The following is a 13,570-nucleotide window of genomic DNA, read 5'->3' on the forward strand; positions in this document are numbered from 1 at the left end:
AAGGAGATCTGCTGAACCAGGTCAGGGAGAGATGGGGAGGGGGTGGAGAGGGAACCAAATGGGGTTGCAGGTCAGGGGCCCTCAGAAGATGCTCCGCTTCAGTCTCCCCAGGGGCTGTCTGTGTTCTGGGTGTCAGGCGGGGCTTTTGGCCACCCTGCCCCCACCAGGTGTGGGGCTTCCGGCAGCTGAGAGGTCCCTTTGTCCCTTATCTTCTCTGCCTTGGTGTCTGTCTCCAGATAAGCATCCTATTCGGGACTGAAATTCCAGCCTGGTCGCCCAGTCCCCCACCTGGGGGTCTGGGACCTGCCAGCTGTACTTTCCCCAGGACCCACCCAGAGTGGCCAATCCACTTAGAACTCCCCCCAGCTGCGCATTTTCCCGGGGACTCCCTCTCCCATCTGCACACTTGGACCTGCACCCCCACTGCCCTGTTGGCCAAGCAGACACGTGCCTCACAAACAGAGCACACGCACGCACACACACACACACACACACACACACACACGCACGCGCGCACGCCCCTCTGACCCTCCCCATTTTGTTGACAGTGGGCCACTTTGAGGCCCCTCTTCCCTTCCCTCGATTCCACCCCACCTAGCTGGGGGTGGGGAGGTTTGCGGGCGAGGCCCCTGACCTACCAGTGGGAGCCCAAAGCTGAAGAGCTAGCCCCTGTGTGATCCCAAACCCCCCCCAACCCCCAGACATACACATCCCGGAGCTTCCTGGACCACCCCTCTCAGGGACTCCGTCTCCATCTCCTAGCCCTGTTCAGCCTCCCTCTTCCCCGTCTCCCCCCCTCCCCCCTCATTAAGCCTCCTAAACCCGCCAGCTCCCTGAAGCAGGAAATTGCATTCTGCCAAGATTAAATGGACTTGAACGCCCTGCCTCTGCCCGCGAGGGAGGGGAGCTAAAAGGAGCCAAGTTTGCGGAGGGTGGGGGCCTGGGACACCGAATCCCAGGTTGGGGAGGAGGGATCCCGAAGGGTGGGGTATTTCAGGATGGGATGGGGGCTTCCTGAAAGGAGGAGGGGAGGGGACGGAGACCGTGGGGAGGCAGGGGGCAGGAGTGACGGCCTCCCCCTCTCCCACGGAAGCGGGAATGAGACACAGGGAGAGGAAGCCACCCTGTGGGGGTGGGGGCATTCTGATTAGGTAGGGGGGAGGGGCGGGGAATAGAAAGTGGGGAGAGGGGAGGGGAAGGGGTGGGAGGAACGGTGGCTGGGAGGTGAGAGGGGACGCCTGTCAGGTTGAGAGCCGACCTACAGGAAATGGGAAATGAACTTTGGGGGGTGCACTTACTGCTTTTTTGGAGCCCCCAGAGGAAGGGGCGGCATACCGCACGCTCCCCACTGGCCCAGGGTCTCCCAGCAAGGGTCCAGTCAGGTGGTCGGGAACCCCTGTGTGCCCTTGCGTGCTTGCCCAGCCCGGGACCTACAGCCCCCAGGCCTGCACTCTCTGGAAGACCCCATCAGGAGACAGAGAGCAGGACAGTCCCTCCTGCGCCAAGATGCGTTAAAGGTCGATATGCCCCCGCCCCCAGCCCCAGGCAGCAGGCAAAGCAGAAGCTGGAGGCTTCTGAGGTGTGCCCAGATCCCGCACCCACAGCGCGCCCCGCACCCCATAGTTGGGGGATTATCATCTGCCGAGCTCTGAGGCCCAGAGAGGCTGCCCCTCCTCCCCAAGTCCCAGGGGCAGCAGCCCAGTGCCAGATGTGAGCGGCCATACCAGTCCCTCCTTTTCCCCGGTGGGCAGGGACAGGGACAGCGGGGCTGAGTGTGGGCCTCAGATAGGCAGCTCCTGCCCAGGGGCCCAGGCCAGCTCTGAGTCCGGGTCACCCCTTCGGGGCCTGGCAAACCCACACGGGCTGAAGGGGCAGGGTGCAGCGAGTCCACACTGGTCAGGTATCAACCCTGGGAGCAGAGCACCCCAGAGGCAGCGCTGCCTACCGAGCGTCTGCTGCCCGGCAGCCTGTCCTTTGCCCCGCAGCAGCGGCGGGCCCGGGAAGGACGGCCCAGCCCTGCTGGCATGGTGGCCTGCGGTGGAGGGCTACGGGAGGAGGCCTCCAGGGGGGAAGCTGAGGCTACTCCTGTGCCAGGGAGAGAAGACAGGTCGTCTGGGGAGGGACTGAGAGGACTCGGCCTGGCTGAACACGGGCAGGCGGCGGTCCGCCGTGGGACGGAGGGGCTGGAGGTCAGTGCGGGCATCGGGCAAGCCCGGGGCCATGGCCAGCTGTAGGAACTCATGTGAGCTCCAGAGCCGGGCTGGCTGGGCCGCGTCCCTCCTACCACCCCTACCCCCTGCTTCCAGGGCTGTTTGTTCAGATGTTGGTGCCCATTTCAGGCAACCTGAGCCCGACAGATGGTTTCCCAGGAAGGAGGCTGGCTCTGTTCTGGCGGCTGGTGAAAATAGGCTTCACCCGTCCAGATGTGGTAAAACCCACCCCTGTGTCCATGGGAGGGGGCCAGGTATACGCCTGGTGAGTGCGTCAGGGGTCGGCCTGCTGGGAAGGAACGAGGCTGAGTCCAGATAAAGCCAGGGTGGCAAGTACCTCCCACAGCCTGCTCCCCAGTGTTCGTGGCCTGAATGTTCCCTGGCCACTTCCCGGCTGGGTTCTCCGTCTCCAGTCAGATCAGTGGAGCCAGCTGCCGGTCAGATCTGAGGGGGACTGTCCTTCAGGTAACTGAAGGGCAGTGACCCAAGGCCCTGCCACTGCCTTGTCCTGGCTCCATGTCCCCAGGCTATCTGTTGTGGACAAGCGGTGCCCCCTGCCCTCCCCTCTGACCTCCCCTCCCACCCCCCTCCCCTGAGACCTATCTCAGGGAAGGCCTATCAAGGCAGCTCCAGCCCTGAGGGTTTCTGCCTGGGATCTGACAGGCCTCCCACTCTGGGCTGCAGACTGGAGACCCGCAGCCCCGCCAGCTCCCCTCAGGTACCTCTCCTCAAAGAAGATACCCTAGTCCCCCTGCTTTGGCATCCCGTGGCTCCCATGGCCATCATCACAGGCCGAACCGCTCTGTATCTGCTTTGTCCCTCTTGCTGGTGGGACTTTGAGCTCTGGGAGGAGGGAGATCACGTCTGTCTCAGTCACACGTGGTCCCCGGCTCCTGGCAGTGCTGGGTAACAGTTCAGTCAGCTGATGGACTGACCACAGGTTATGGCATATTTCTAAGATTTTAAGGGAAAAAACATTCATTGCCTTGAATATGGAACAGCCTGTGTGCCCCTCTCTCAGCCCCTGGGGTGGGTCGTGGGTGGTGGGTGGGGAGCGGTATGGACATTAGCCAGGCACGTTTTCTGCCTGCCCAGAGCTCAGAATCTTCCCGGAGGAAGGGCCTGGGATGAAGGAAGTAAGCGCCATGCCCTTAGACCCCAGAAAAGCCAAGGATGGGCCGTCTGTCAGAGCGTCAGGAGGGGATGGGCTGTCAGGGTCAGGAGTCAAGGGCGCTTCTCGCAGGGACTTCACAGACAGCACTGTCATCAGGTAGGTAAGTGGGAGGTCTCTTAAGCTTCCAGTCTCCAGTCTGCTTCTCCAGCTGTGGGGACAAACCTCAAGGATACCCAGTGCCCCCCATATTGCCAGCTCTGATCTCTCCCTGCCCCATGGCTGGGTCACCTAAACAGCTGACAAGACAATTTGTTTCCTCCATTTCTTAGCAACCAGCCTTCCATTCACTCCTACAGACAGACAGACAGCCTCTGCTCCATGCAGATGAACTGGATTCTTCCCTGCCCTACCAGGAGGCCTATTCAACCACACTTTCCCATTGACCAGGCCTGCCCCCTGTGCTCTCCTGGCAATCTGAGTGTCTCCGTCCCCATGTCCCTGCCTCAGGACTCTGTGCCCTGGGTTAGGCGCCATTGTCCCTTCCCCCATCATCGGACTCCCAGGGCTGCGCAGCTCAGGAGCTGTGGGATCCCAGATGAGTCTCCTCCTCTCCCTGGACCTTTGGGTCTCCCAGCTCCAGAGCAGGACGGCTACCCTGTGGCTGGCAGGTGGCCGGCAGGAGAACATGGGCATGTGTTCTGGGTTTGGGCTGGCATATCCCACAGGCTATACAGAGTTGCTGGCATTTCCCCAGCTTGTCTTTTAAATGCCCTCTGGGGAGTCCAGCTTCTGGGCCCTGATTCCTGGTCCTGAGGCCCCAGGAACCCCTCTCCACCAAGGCAGAGCCATTCGGGGGTTCTTGATGTTCGGGGATCAGGCTAGTGCAGGAATCCCAGTAGTGCAATCTGAGGCCTGCTCCCTGCAGGATGTGTGCACACGGGGTGTGGAAGATGGGGTGCTGGCTCTGACCCCAGAGGAAAGAAGGTGCCAAGAGTGTCCATGGTGCCCAGAATCTAGGCCATCACACATCCCAGGATGAGGTGGTCTCTGTTCCTATCCGGCTGACACTTGTCCTGCCCCAGCCGAGGCAGTGTCAGCCTTGTTTTGCCCTGCTGGTCCCCCTCTCTCCTCTGACTCCGGGTGGGCCTTCAGTGTGGCACGAGCCCGCCAGGACCAGCAGACCTCCCTGGAGGGTCTGCCCAGCTGGGCAGTGCTCTAACCGATGCCAACCCCCCATCAGCGAGGCCCACCCGCCAGCCACCGGCTGCTGCTCACAGGAGCGGCCCTGCTTCCTAGTACTTCAGCCTCGAGTCTCAAGTGTGCAGACCCTGGCGGAGCCGGAGTATGGTTCAGAGCCACAGACTGTTGGGGGGACAGAAGGGGTCTGTCCTTCCCTGGGTTCCATAACCCGGGGCTGTCTAGAAGAGGTGAGTGGGAGATGTGCGGGTAGACTCGCGGGTGCCGACCCGCTGAGCCTGGAGAAAGCCTCGGGGACCAGCGTGCTCCCACCTACCACATCCCCACGCTCACCTAGGGCTTGGTCTGGGCTCCTTCCTCCCCAGCCTGGCCTGGGGCCTCCCTGGTCTGGGAGCCTTGGAGGAGCAGGGGTTAAAGAAACTTCTCGCAGGTATGGGGAGCCACAACCCTCCTCCAACCTGTCCTCCCCCAACCCCAGGCCCCATCACCTCCCTCCGGAGGTCTCTGGTTTAACCTCTCCTTCCCCAGCCCTCCCACCAGCTGGCAGGGGAAGAGAAGAGAGGTAACCTGCTGCCATGGAGAACGCTGTGGCTCTGTCTGGGCCAGGGGCGCCCCAGGGCTGGTGGAAAGAATAACTCATGAGAAGTGTCAAATACAGACTTTATTACCCTGCACGTGGGGGTGGGGGCACAGGTCCAGGTGTTCAGGCACTTGTGGACCCTGTGAGGGTCTTGTGGGTCCTCGGTAGGAAGGGCAGCAGGAGCCCCTCCCTCAAGTGGAGTGGACTCTCGGGCTGGGACTTTTTTTTTTTTTTTTTAAGATTTTTAAATTTTATTTTTAAGTGATCTCCACAGCCAACACGGGGCTCAAACTCACAACCCCGAGATCAAGAGTTGCACGCGCTCCAGACTGACCCAGGCCCGCGCTCCTGGGACTGCTGTTTCATAAAGGAGATTGGGGAGGGGCACCTGGGTGGCACGGTCGGTAGAGCGTCCAACTGTAGGTTTTTGGCTCGGGTCGTGATATCAGGATCCTGAGATCGAGGCCCGCATTGGACTCCAGGCTCTGGGCTCTGTGCTCAGTGCGGAGTCTGCTTCAGACTCTCCTTCTCCCTCTGCCCCTCCCTCCTATACTCTCTCTCTCTCAAATTAGTAATAAATAAATAAATCTTAAAAAAATCTTAATAAAGGACATTGGGGAGGGCAATGCTTACCCAAACAAACCTTGTCTCTGGGAGTTTCCTATCTTGAGGGAGGAGCGGGAGTGGGCAGGGCCTCAATCCTGGGGTACTTTGTAGCCCCCTGAGGTCAGGCTTCCCATTTGTGCCCCCAGGAGGGGTTGCTGTCCCAAGGGACAGGGAAGCTGGAAGTGACTTCCTTTGTGCCTTGGCACCCCCCGAGGGCCCCGCGGTCCCTGGCTTTGAGAACCAAGCCTGCGGCTGCTTGGGGTTTTAATAACACTTCTCATTGATCCTGGAGGGAAGTTCCCCCCAAACTGATGGCGTGGGAGCACAGGCCTAGGGACGGAACAGGGGAGGTGGGGGTACACCTGCTACGGGGCTGTCCCCAAATTCTTCCTCCTTGAAAACTCACCTTTGGGGGGCCCACCTGTGGGAGCACGAGTCTGCTACAGGCACAAGTCAAAGTGTGAAAGAGTTCCCCTCAGATGAGGCGAAGTCAGACAGTGCATGGGGCTTGGAACTTGGAACCCCATTATCCCCTAGATCCAGTCTACTCTGCTGGGGCGGGGGGGAAATCCATCTGTCTGTCCTGGACTGTCAGCTCCTCTTCTCCTAGCCAGGCGGCAGGTGGGGGCAGGGAGGGGCTGTTGGTCTTCATGAATCTACAATGACCAGACTGATGAGGCAGGTGCCTAGGGAGACAGCACCCCAGTGGGGGGGGGGGGCAGGTACTGGACAGTATCTGTATCCCTTTCTCTCCATTCTTCTCGAATGCCCTCTGCCTAAATCCAGGCCAGGGTTCCGCTAAGCTAAGCTCCTTAGCACCAAGATACAGCATAAACAACATCTGTCCCCTATTGCCCTGGGGTCTGGGCCCTGGGGCTTGAGATCCTCAGAGGCACAGGTCTGGAGGGTCTCTGCTGACTCTCACTGCTCCTGCGAAGGCACACGGCCACACAGGCTAGCCCCTCACCCAGGCCTGCCCAGCCATGCGAAGCCCTCTTCTTCTCACCACAGACCTGGGCCTGGAAATGGAACGGGGGAAGAGGCTGCCCTATTCTCCAGGGTCTAGTCTTGAGGGAGTAGTCGGGGAGGAATGAGGCCTGAGTCTTTCCACCAGCCCCTCTGACCCTCTACCTCCGACTATGGCTGTAGCACCGCCCCCCCCCAACCCGACCTTCTAAGATTCAGAGAAGAAAAAAGAAGAATGAGGTGTCTGAGGATGAGGATTGAGGGGTGGAAATTACCTCAACTGAATTTTAAAAACCCCTGGCTGGTTGCCATGGTAACAGAAAGGTGCATCCCATTGCCATGGCAACAGGCAAACACCGAGGTCTGCTGCTGGGATTGGGGATTTGGGATGTGGCCGGAGGGGGTGGGTGGAGGAGGCTGGGTCTGAGCTAGAGCAGATGGGGGCGCTATCCAGCCTGGGATCACCCAACCCCACCATTCCAGGGGCTGGAAGTCCAGGCATGGGGTCAGAGGAGAACCACTGGGAGAAATCCCCTAGCCCCCAACACCCACCCCTATCTCATACGTCTCCACCCTAGGAGCCCCGAGTGGGACCCTGAGCCCGCTTAACTGGGCTCCAAACTGGGCAGAGCCTGGAGTTTGGAGACCATCCAAATCGGCTCCTGACCTCTAGGAGCCACATGCTGGGAGTTACCATTACAGTCACAGGTCCGGGGAAAGAGAAGCCCGCAGCCAGGAGTCCGCTTGGCCAGGCCTGAAGGATGACTGTGTAATACCGGAGGGCGGTTCTGCACACCTGGCTGGTTGTGCACCTGCCGGGAGTATGACCACACACACCTGCATGATGACTCCTCACAGTGGCCGTCCTGTCCTCCAAGAGCCACAGCGTCTGGGACTCTAACCCTATCGCTGGGACCCTGGTTGAGCGCAAAGGTGCAGGGAGGGGCAGAAAGGCTCCTGCCCCTGCCCCGTTACCACCAGGACACTCCCAGGAAGCCCAGGACAGCGGCCTGGCAGCCAGAAGCACAGGTCACATTCAACAGGCCCATCAGAGGCCATCTCTGGGGATCCCAGTGACTCCATAGACGCTTGTTAGGCACACCTGGGAGCAGCTCAGCTCCTGGAGTCTCAGGCTTTTCCATTAGTGCATTCGTGTAGCCAAGGTTCAGAGCTGATGTGGGCAGCCTGTGGCCTTGGAGCTGTGGCTCTGTGCGCAGGCGTGGCCATGCGCGCGCCGGCCGGTCAGCAAAGGAGGTGGGGGGTGTGCACCTTTCCAGTCTGCTAGTCTCAAACAGGCTCGTTGCAATCTAGATTGCCAGAGCCCTGCTCGGAGAGCGTGGCGGGGGCACAGAAGTTCTGAGACATGGGAGCAGCAGGGAGGCTTGGCCTCTCCCCCTCCCTGGGAGTACCTGGGGTGCGTGGAGAACCGAACGGAAAAGCTGCTCTCGGGCAGGTAAGAGATTCCTCCTGACTCCGGAGAAGGAGGAAAGAACCCCAGGCACTCTCAAGCCTCCTGCCCTCCCTCAACTGCCTCGGCCTGTTCTTCCCGTGGCTGGTTAGCAGTGGCGAAAGGAAGCGTTCCTTCCCCAGCTCTGCCAGCGCTGGGGCCAGACAGACACCCCCAGCCCAGCTGCTCCTCTCACAGGTAGGAAAGCCGCACCCAGAGGGGCCTCCGTCCGCAGAAGCTCTTCCACGGAGCTCTGGGAGCGGAGATCAGCCGGGGGTGGCCCTCTCAGTCTCCTGCCTCCCCACTAGCCCCAGTTGCTCTAGGTTAACAAATTGCGCTGGTAAGGCAATAGCAATTCTGCTAAGCACAAAAAGCATCCTGGTGAAGGTCCCATGCACTCCAGCTTGGCCAGGCTATGGGGAGCCAGTGCCTGATTTGGCCCAGATGGGACATTTATCACCGGGGCAAAGTCACGGCTGGAGGGGAGGGGTGCACCCGGGCCACGCCTCTCACGCCCATCCCTGGGCACGCACAGGGGCTGATGGCACAGTGGAGCCAGCCTGTGGCGACCCAGGACCTCCAGCCTCCTGACACTTGCCCCAACGTGGCTGAGCCCTCTTCAGAGCAGGGACACTCTCGCTGCCCCCAGGCCGAGCCTGCATTGTCTCCACCCCCACCCTCACCCCAGGCCATGCCAAGGAGGGCACAGCCCCACTGCCCCAGGCTGGTATCTGATGCTTGGAGCACCTGGGCTAGTCCACCCCGGCCTCTGCCTCCCAGCCATAGGAGCCTGGCCTTTCTCCCAGAGGGCTCGCCAGGTGACACCCAGGCTCCCTGCACCAATAAGCCAGGACAAAGATCTGGGGCCCATTAGGCAGGCCCCAGAGTCTGAGAGAGGTGGGGATTCCTCCCCCAGGCCTCCTTAGGCTGCCCGACCCCCCCCCCCCCCCATCGCCAGGGCTTAGCCCAGCTTGGCCAAACCGAGCGGGCTGCCTTGTGGGATTGCATTCTGTGGGCAGGTTTAGAATCCACGGGTGACCCCATGGATCACCTGGGCCCCACCCCTCAGGCCAGGAACGCTCAGGGCCTCACTGGCCTCACCATTATTGACGCCAGTGAGTCCGTGACCTTCTCTTTTTAATATCAAGGCTGCTTTGCATACCTGAACTAATAATTGACCCCTAAATGTGGCTTCAAGCTTCAAGCCACCCCCGGGCAGAGTGGTGGACAGGGTACCAGCCTGTCCACACTAAAGCAGGAATTCAATGTGTCTCAAGGAAAGTGTGTACCCACACGCCCCTACACGACCTGCCAAGGTTGGGGGATCGCCCTTGGCCAGTGTGGCACCCTGGAGGAGGCTTTCTCACTCACCTCTGAATCCTGGGCGAGGTCCCATCCCAGCCCCCTCACTGCCACCCCCACCCTTCAGGCTTGTCCCTACCCTGAACCTGGAGACCCAGCTCTGCCCCTAGAAACTCAAGTTTTGACCCTGCCTCCCCCTCTGGTTCCCAGGACAATGGTTTGGGCTGGGACCTGGCAGATCCTGCTTATCTTGTCATAAATATTTATCAGGCTCTAGGGGCCAGAGCCTTGCAGCTGGCTTGGAAGGGGGGGTGCGGGGGGGGGGGCAGATGCTTCAGAAGGATCTCAAAGCCCTTTCCTAATGAGGGTGCCATGAGGGGAGTGTGCCACCTGGGCCTTGGAATCCTTGGGGAGGGGGAGGACAGATGGACAGCGCGACAGAGTCAGGGGGAGCCTGGGGGGACTTGGGCACGCTCCAGCAACTAGACCTCCCCATGCACCCCAGGAATGTGGGGGAGGAGGAGTAGGAAGAGGCCAAGGCTAGGGAAGGCAAGGCAGGCTCCTCCCTGGACTGTCCTCTCGCAGAATGTTCTTAGGAGCTGTGCTCCCCACATATCAGCCCCCAGACTGCTCTTGCTCTCATAATTCTCCCCACAATCCTCCCCAAACTGTGCTTCCCGCATCACATCGTTTGAAGCTGTGCTCCCACCACCATCCTCCTCCCAGATTTGTGCTCTGGCAGATTCTTCTAACTGCAGAGCTGTGCTCCCTCAATACTGTCCCTCTCCAAGGAGCTGTGCCCCACACAAACCTCTCCCCACCGTCTCTCCTGACCTCACGCCTGCCCCTGCAACCCAGTCTTTCCGGAACTGTGACCCCAAAAGGGGTTATTCCCCCCCTCTCCATCCTCCAGAGCTGTGCGTTCCACACGTTCAGGAGCCCCCCCACCCCCCCCGTCATGAGCCCCTCTCCTGGCCAAGTGGGACTCTGATCACAGGGGCTCTGGGAGTGGAGCCGACTCCCCATCCCAGGGGTCCAGCGGCGCTCGGTCCCAGCTCTCCTCGGTGCCGCGCAGCCGCCCCCCGCCCCCCTCATTGGCATGCTAGTGGGACCCACAGGTGGGATCAAAGCCCTCTGCTCGAGCCCGAGCCGAGCTGCACAGCAGGGAGCTGGGAGCCTTTGTCTCCCCAGCCCTGCGGGTGTAGGGAGCCCGGGGCAGAGAGGGCACATTTTGGGGCCCAGAGCCTTCTCCTCACTGCCGCGGGCAGGCACAGCTGCAGATAAGGGGGGCAGCCTGAGCCAGCGAGCACCCCCAGTAGATAATGAGGGGCTGTGGGGGAAGGGACAGCCTCAGGCACAGCCTGGGGGGGGGGGAAGGCTGCCTCCCAAAGCCCAGAGCACTCATTAGTGGAAGCCTGGGAGGGGAGGCAGCTAAGTGGGTCAGTCTCCCTCCTCCAGCCTGCCTGACAGGTGTGGGTGGGAGGGAGGATTGCCAGCCTATTGTCCCCCGTTAAAGTCGGTCCCACTCTGAATCCCCCCTCCCCGAAGCCCCACCCCTCCAACCCGCTCCCCCTTGGAACCCCCTTTCCTTCAGCGAGACCCCCTCTGTGGCTTCCTCCCCTTCCTGAAACTCCTCCTGAGCCCCTCCCCTCCCTACACTACCACCCCTTCCCCCAGGTGCTGGCCCCTCAGCCAGCCTCCCCAAGGCATCCTCCAGACTGAGCCACACCTGGGAGAAATTGAAATCTTAGACTCTTCCCCTACCCCCGCCAACGAAGCAGACATCCCTGTCCTGGCCACAAAAGGCAGTAAAGCACAGCTCCACTGGGGCCGCCTGAAGGCTGGGCCAGAACAGGCATCCAGATTTGGGGGCGGGAGTCAGGCAGGGCGCACTGTGGGCTCCAGGCCAGGGCTTCTCTGTGCCCCCCAACCTCACAGACCACCGTCCCTGGGGGCCCACTCTGAGCTCTCCAGCTCCCTTGTGCCCCCCACGCCCAGTTGGGAAGACGATGGTCTTGGCATATCTATCTCAGGAATAAGAGGCAAAGAAGGGCTGGGGGGCATCACCGAGGGGGGAGTCTTCTCCCTGCAGTGTGGGGAGGTTCAAAGAGAAGGTGTCTGCTGCCTGGGTCCACCCTCCCAACTCAGGAGAGAGCCCGATGAGGGGTGGGCAGTGGGAGTGTCAGCGGCTCACCTCCTCAGCCTCCTTGCCCCTCCCTGATCAAAGGCCTTCTAGGGCTCCCCATTTCCTGTCAAGGCCACCTTCCTCAGAAACCTCTGGACCTGCCCAGCTGGTCCCGGCAGAGGGCAGAATATGTAAAGTGTTCTGCCACCCCTGCTCTTGTGGGGACACAGATCTGGGAGAAGCTGAGTGACTGTCCCGGTTCCCCCAAGCCCCACCCCAGCCTGAGGCCGCGGGGTCACTGCAGCCTGATGAGCCCTAGTCTGGCTGCACAAGAGTTAATCTCAGGGTGCCCCCCCCCACCACGTGTGCACAAATTCCAGGAACGCTTTCCATTAAGGACGCTTGCTCGGAGCAGATTTCATTTACATTAATAAGAACCAGAAAAATCTGGGTGGGGGGGCAACAGCGGCGTGTGGTAGCTGCTCACGTTTTGCATCGGAGTCTGGTAGAGCCGGAGGGGCTCGGACTGGGTCTCCTAGTTTTAGAGGTGAGGCCCCGCCACGCTAGTGCTGGGATGCCTGGTCCAAGGGGAGCGGGCAGCGTCCATCCAGCCCTAGGAGATCCTTTCCTAAGGGTGGAGGCAGAGCCCAGCAGATTCTGGGGACCCCAAGCCTGGGGAGGGGGTAGCAGAGTCAACCTGGCCCTAGGCTCTCCCAGTGTGAGTGGCAAGAGTGCAGTCTGGGATGGGATAAGACATCAACTCATGGGAATGACTAGGGCAGGAGCCCTGGGTTTCCATGAGCCGTGAACGAACTTTATTAACCAGGGTTTGCTGCTACCCATCTCTGAGCCTCAGTTTACCAGTTTGTTTGAAAAGGCTGCTTCCTCCCCTCCCCACTAGGTGTGAGAAGGGAAGGTTCTGAGCTTTGAGCCAATCTATTTCAGAGGCACTGTGCCACCTTCCACAGCCTTCCTTTCTCCTTCAGCTCACTCAACCCTAGAGCTGAGCAGTGGACTCTGTAAAGTGAGTTCAAGAGCCCAGTCAGGGTGGAAACCCACCAAATCCTCCTACCTGGGGAAGAGGGAGCCACAGAGCGAGTGCATGCGTGCACAAGGGTGTGCCGGGCCTCCCCCTTCCCAGCTCCCACCTGGCTGCCAGACCAGGCTTCCTTCCTTGGAAGGGGGGTGGGGAGCAGGAGTCTGATTTCCGCCCCCTCTGGCCAGCGTAGCCTGCAAGTGTGTACAGAGGTGAGCTTTGCCGACTGGACCTGGCCTGCCCATGTCCAGGTGGTCAGGGAGAGGTATGTGGGAGCTGGTATGCTTCACGCGTGTGGGGGGGGTCGGGGTCTGCAGGCACCCGCGTGTCCTACCCCACACACGTCGGCGAGGGCGGGTGCTGGGGAAGCATGCCTGCTGCTGGGTGACAACCCAGATCCAGGCCTGTGCGTGCACGTGCATTCATACTCCTGCTGAATGTTTGTGAGGACGGGGGGGGGGGGGGGGGGGGGAGGGGGGCTGACCCTCAGCCCAGGGAGTTGGGCAGAAAGCAGAAGGGCAGGAAGCCCCCCAGCCCGGTGCCCCAGGACTTGGGTCCAGCCCTGCCTTCCTCCGGGCTCCGCAGATGGGCATCATGGGGCCACTCTGCACTGAACCCAACACTTGCACAGCGGGCCGGGCTCCCACATCTGCACCACCCCCATCAGGGCCCGAGCAAGAGGATAGTGGGGGACACTTAATTACATCCATGAATCATTCTCAAATAGCTCCTGTCCAGCCAGACTCAGGGGTGGTGGTGCCTGCTCAGAGCTGGGAGCCCAGAGCTTGGAGCTGGGAGCTGGAGCTGGGAGCTGGCCTGGGTGCACCAGGCTCTTGGGGGTCTTTCAGTCTGGCAGGCAAGTGAGGGTCTGGGCCAGGCCTCCTGGCCCCTCCTCCCTCCCCGCCTGCTGTGGCCTCACCTCCCCCATCAGCACGCAGAATTCACCAGTGCTGCTCAGCTGTCTTATCTGGGCGGCTGAAGCCAGGG

The sequence above is a fragment of the Ursus americanus genome, chromosome 14 (assembly GCF_024610735.1).
Source record: "Ursus americanus isolate L20-20 chromosome 14, mUrsAme1.1.p, whole genome shotgun sequence".
Lineage (NCBI taxonomy): Eukaryota > Metazoa > Chordata > Mammalia > Carnivora > Ursidae > Ursus > Ursus americanus.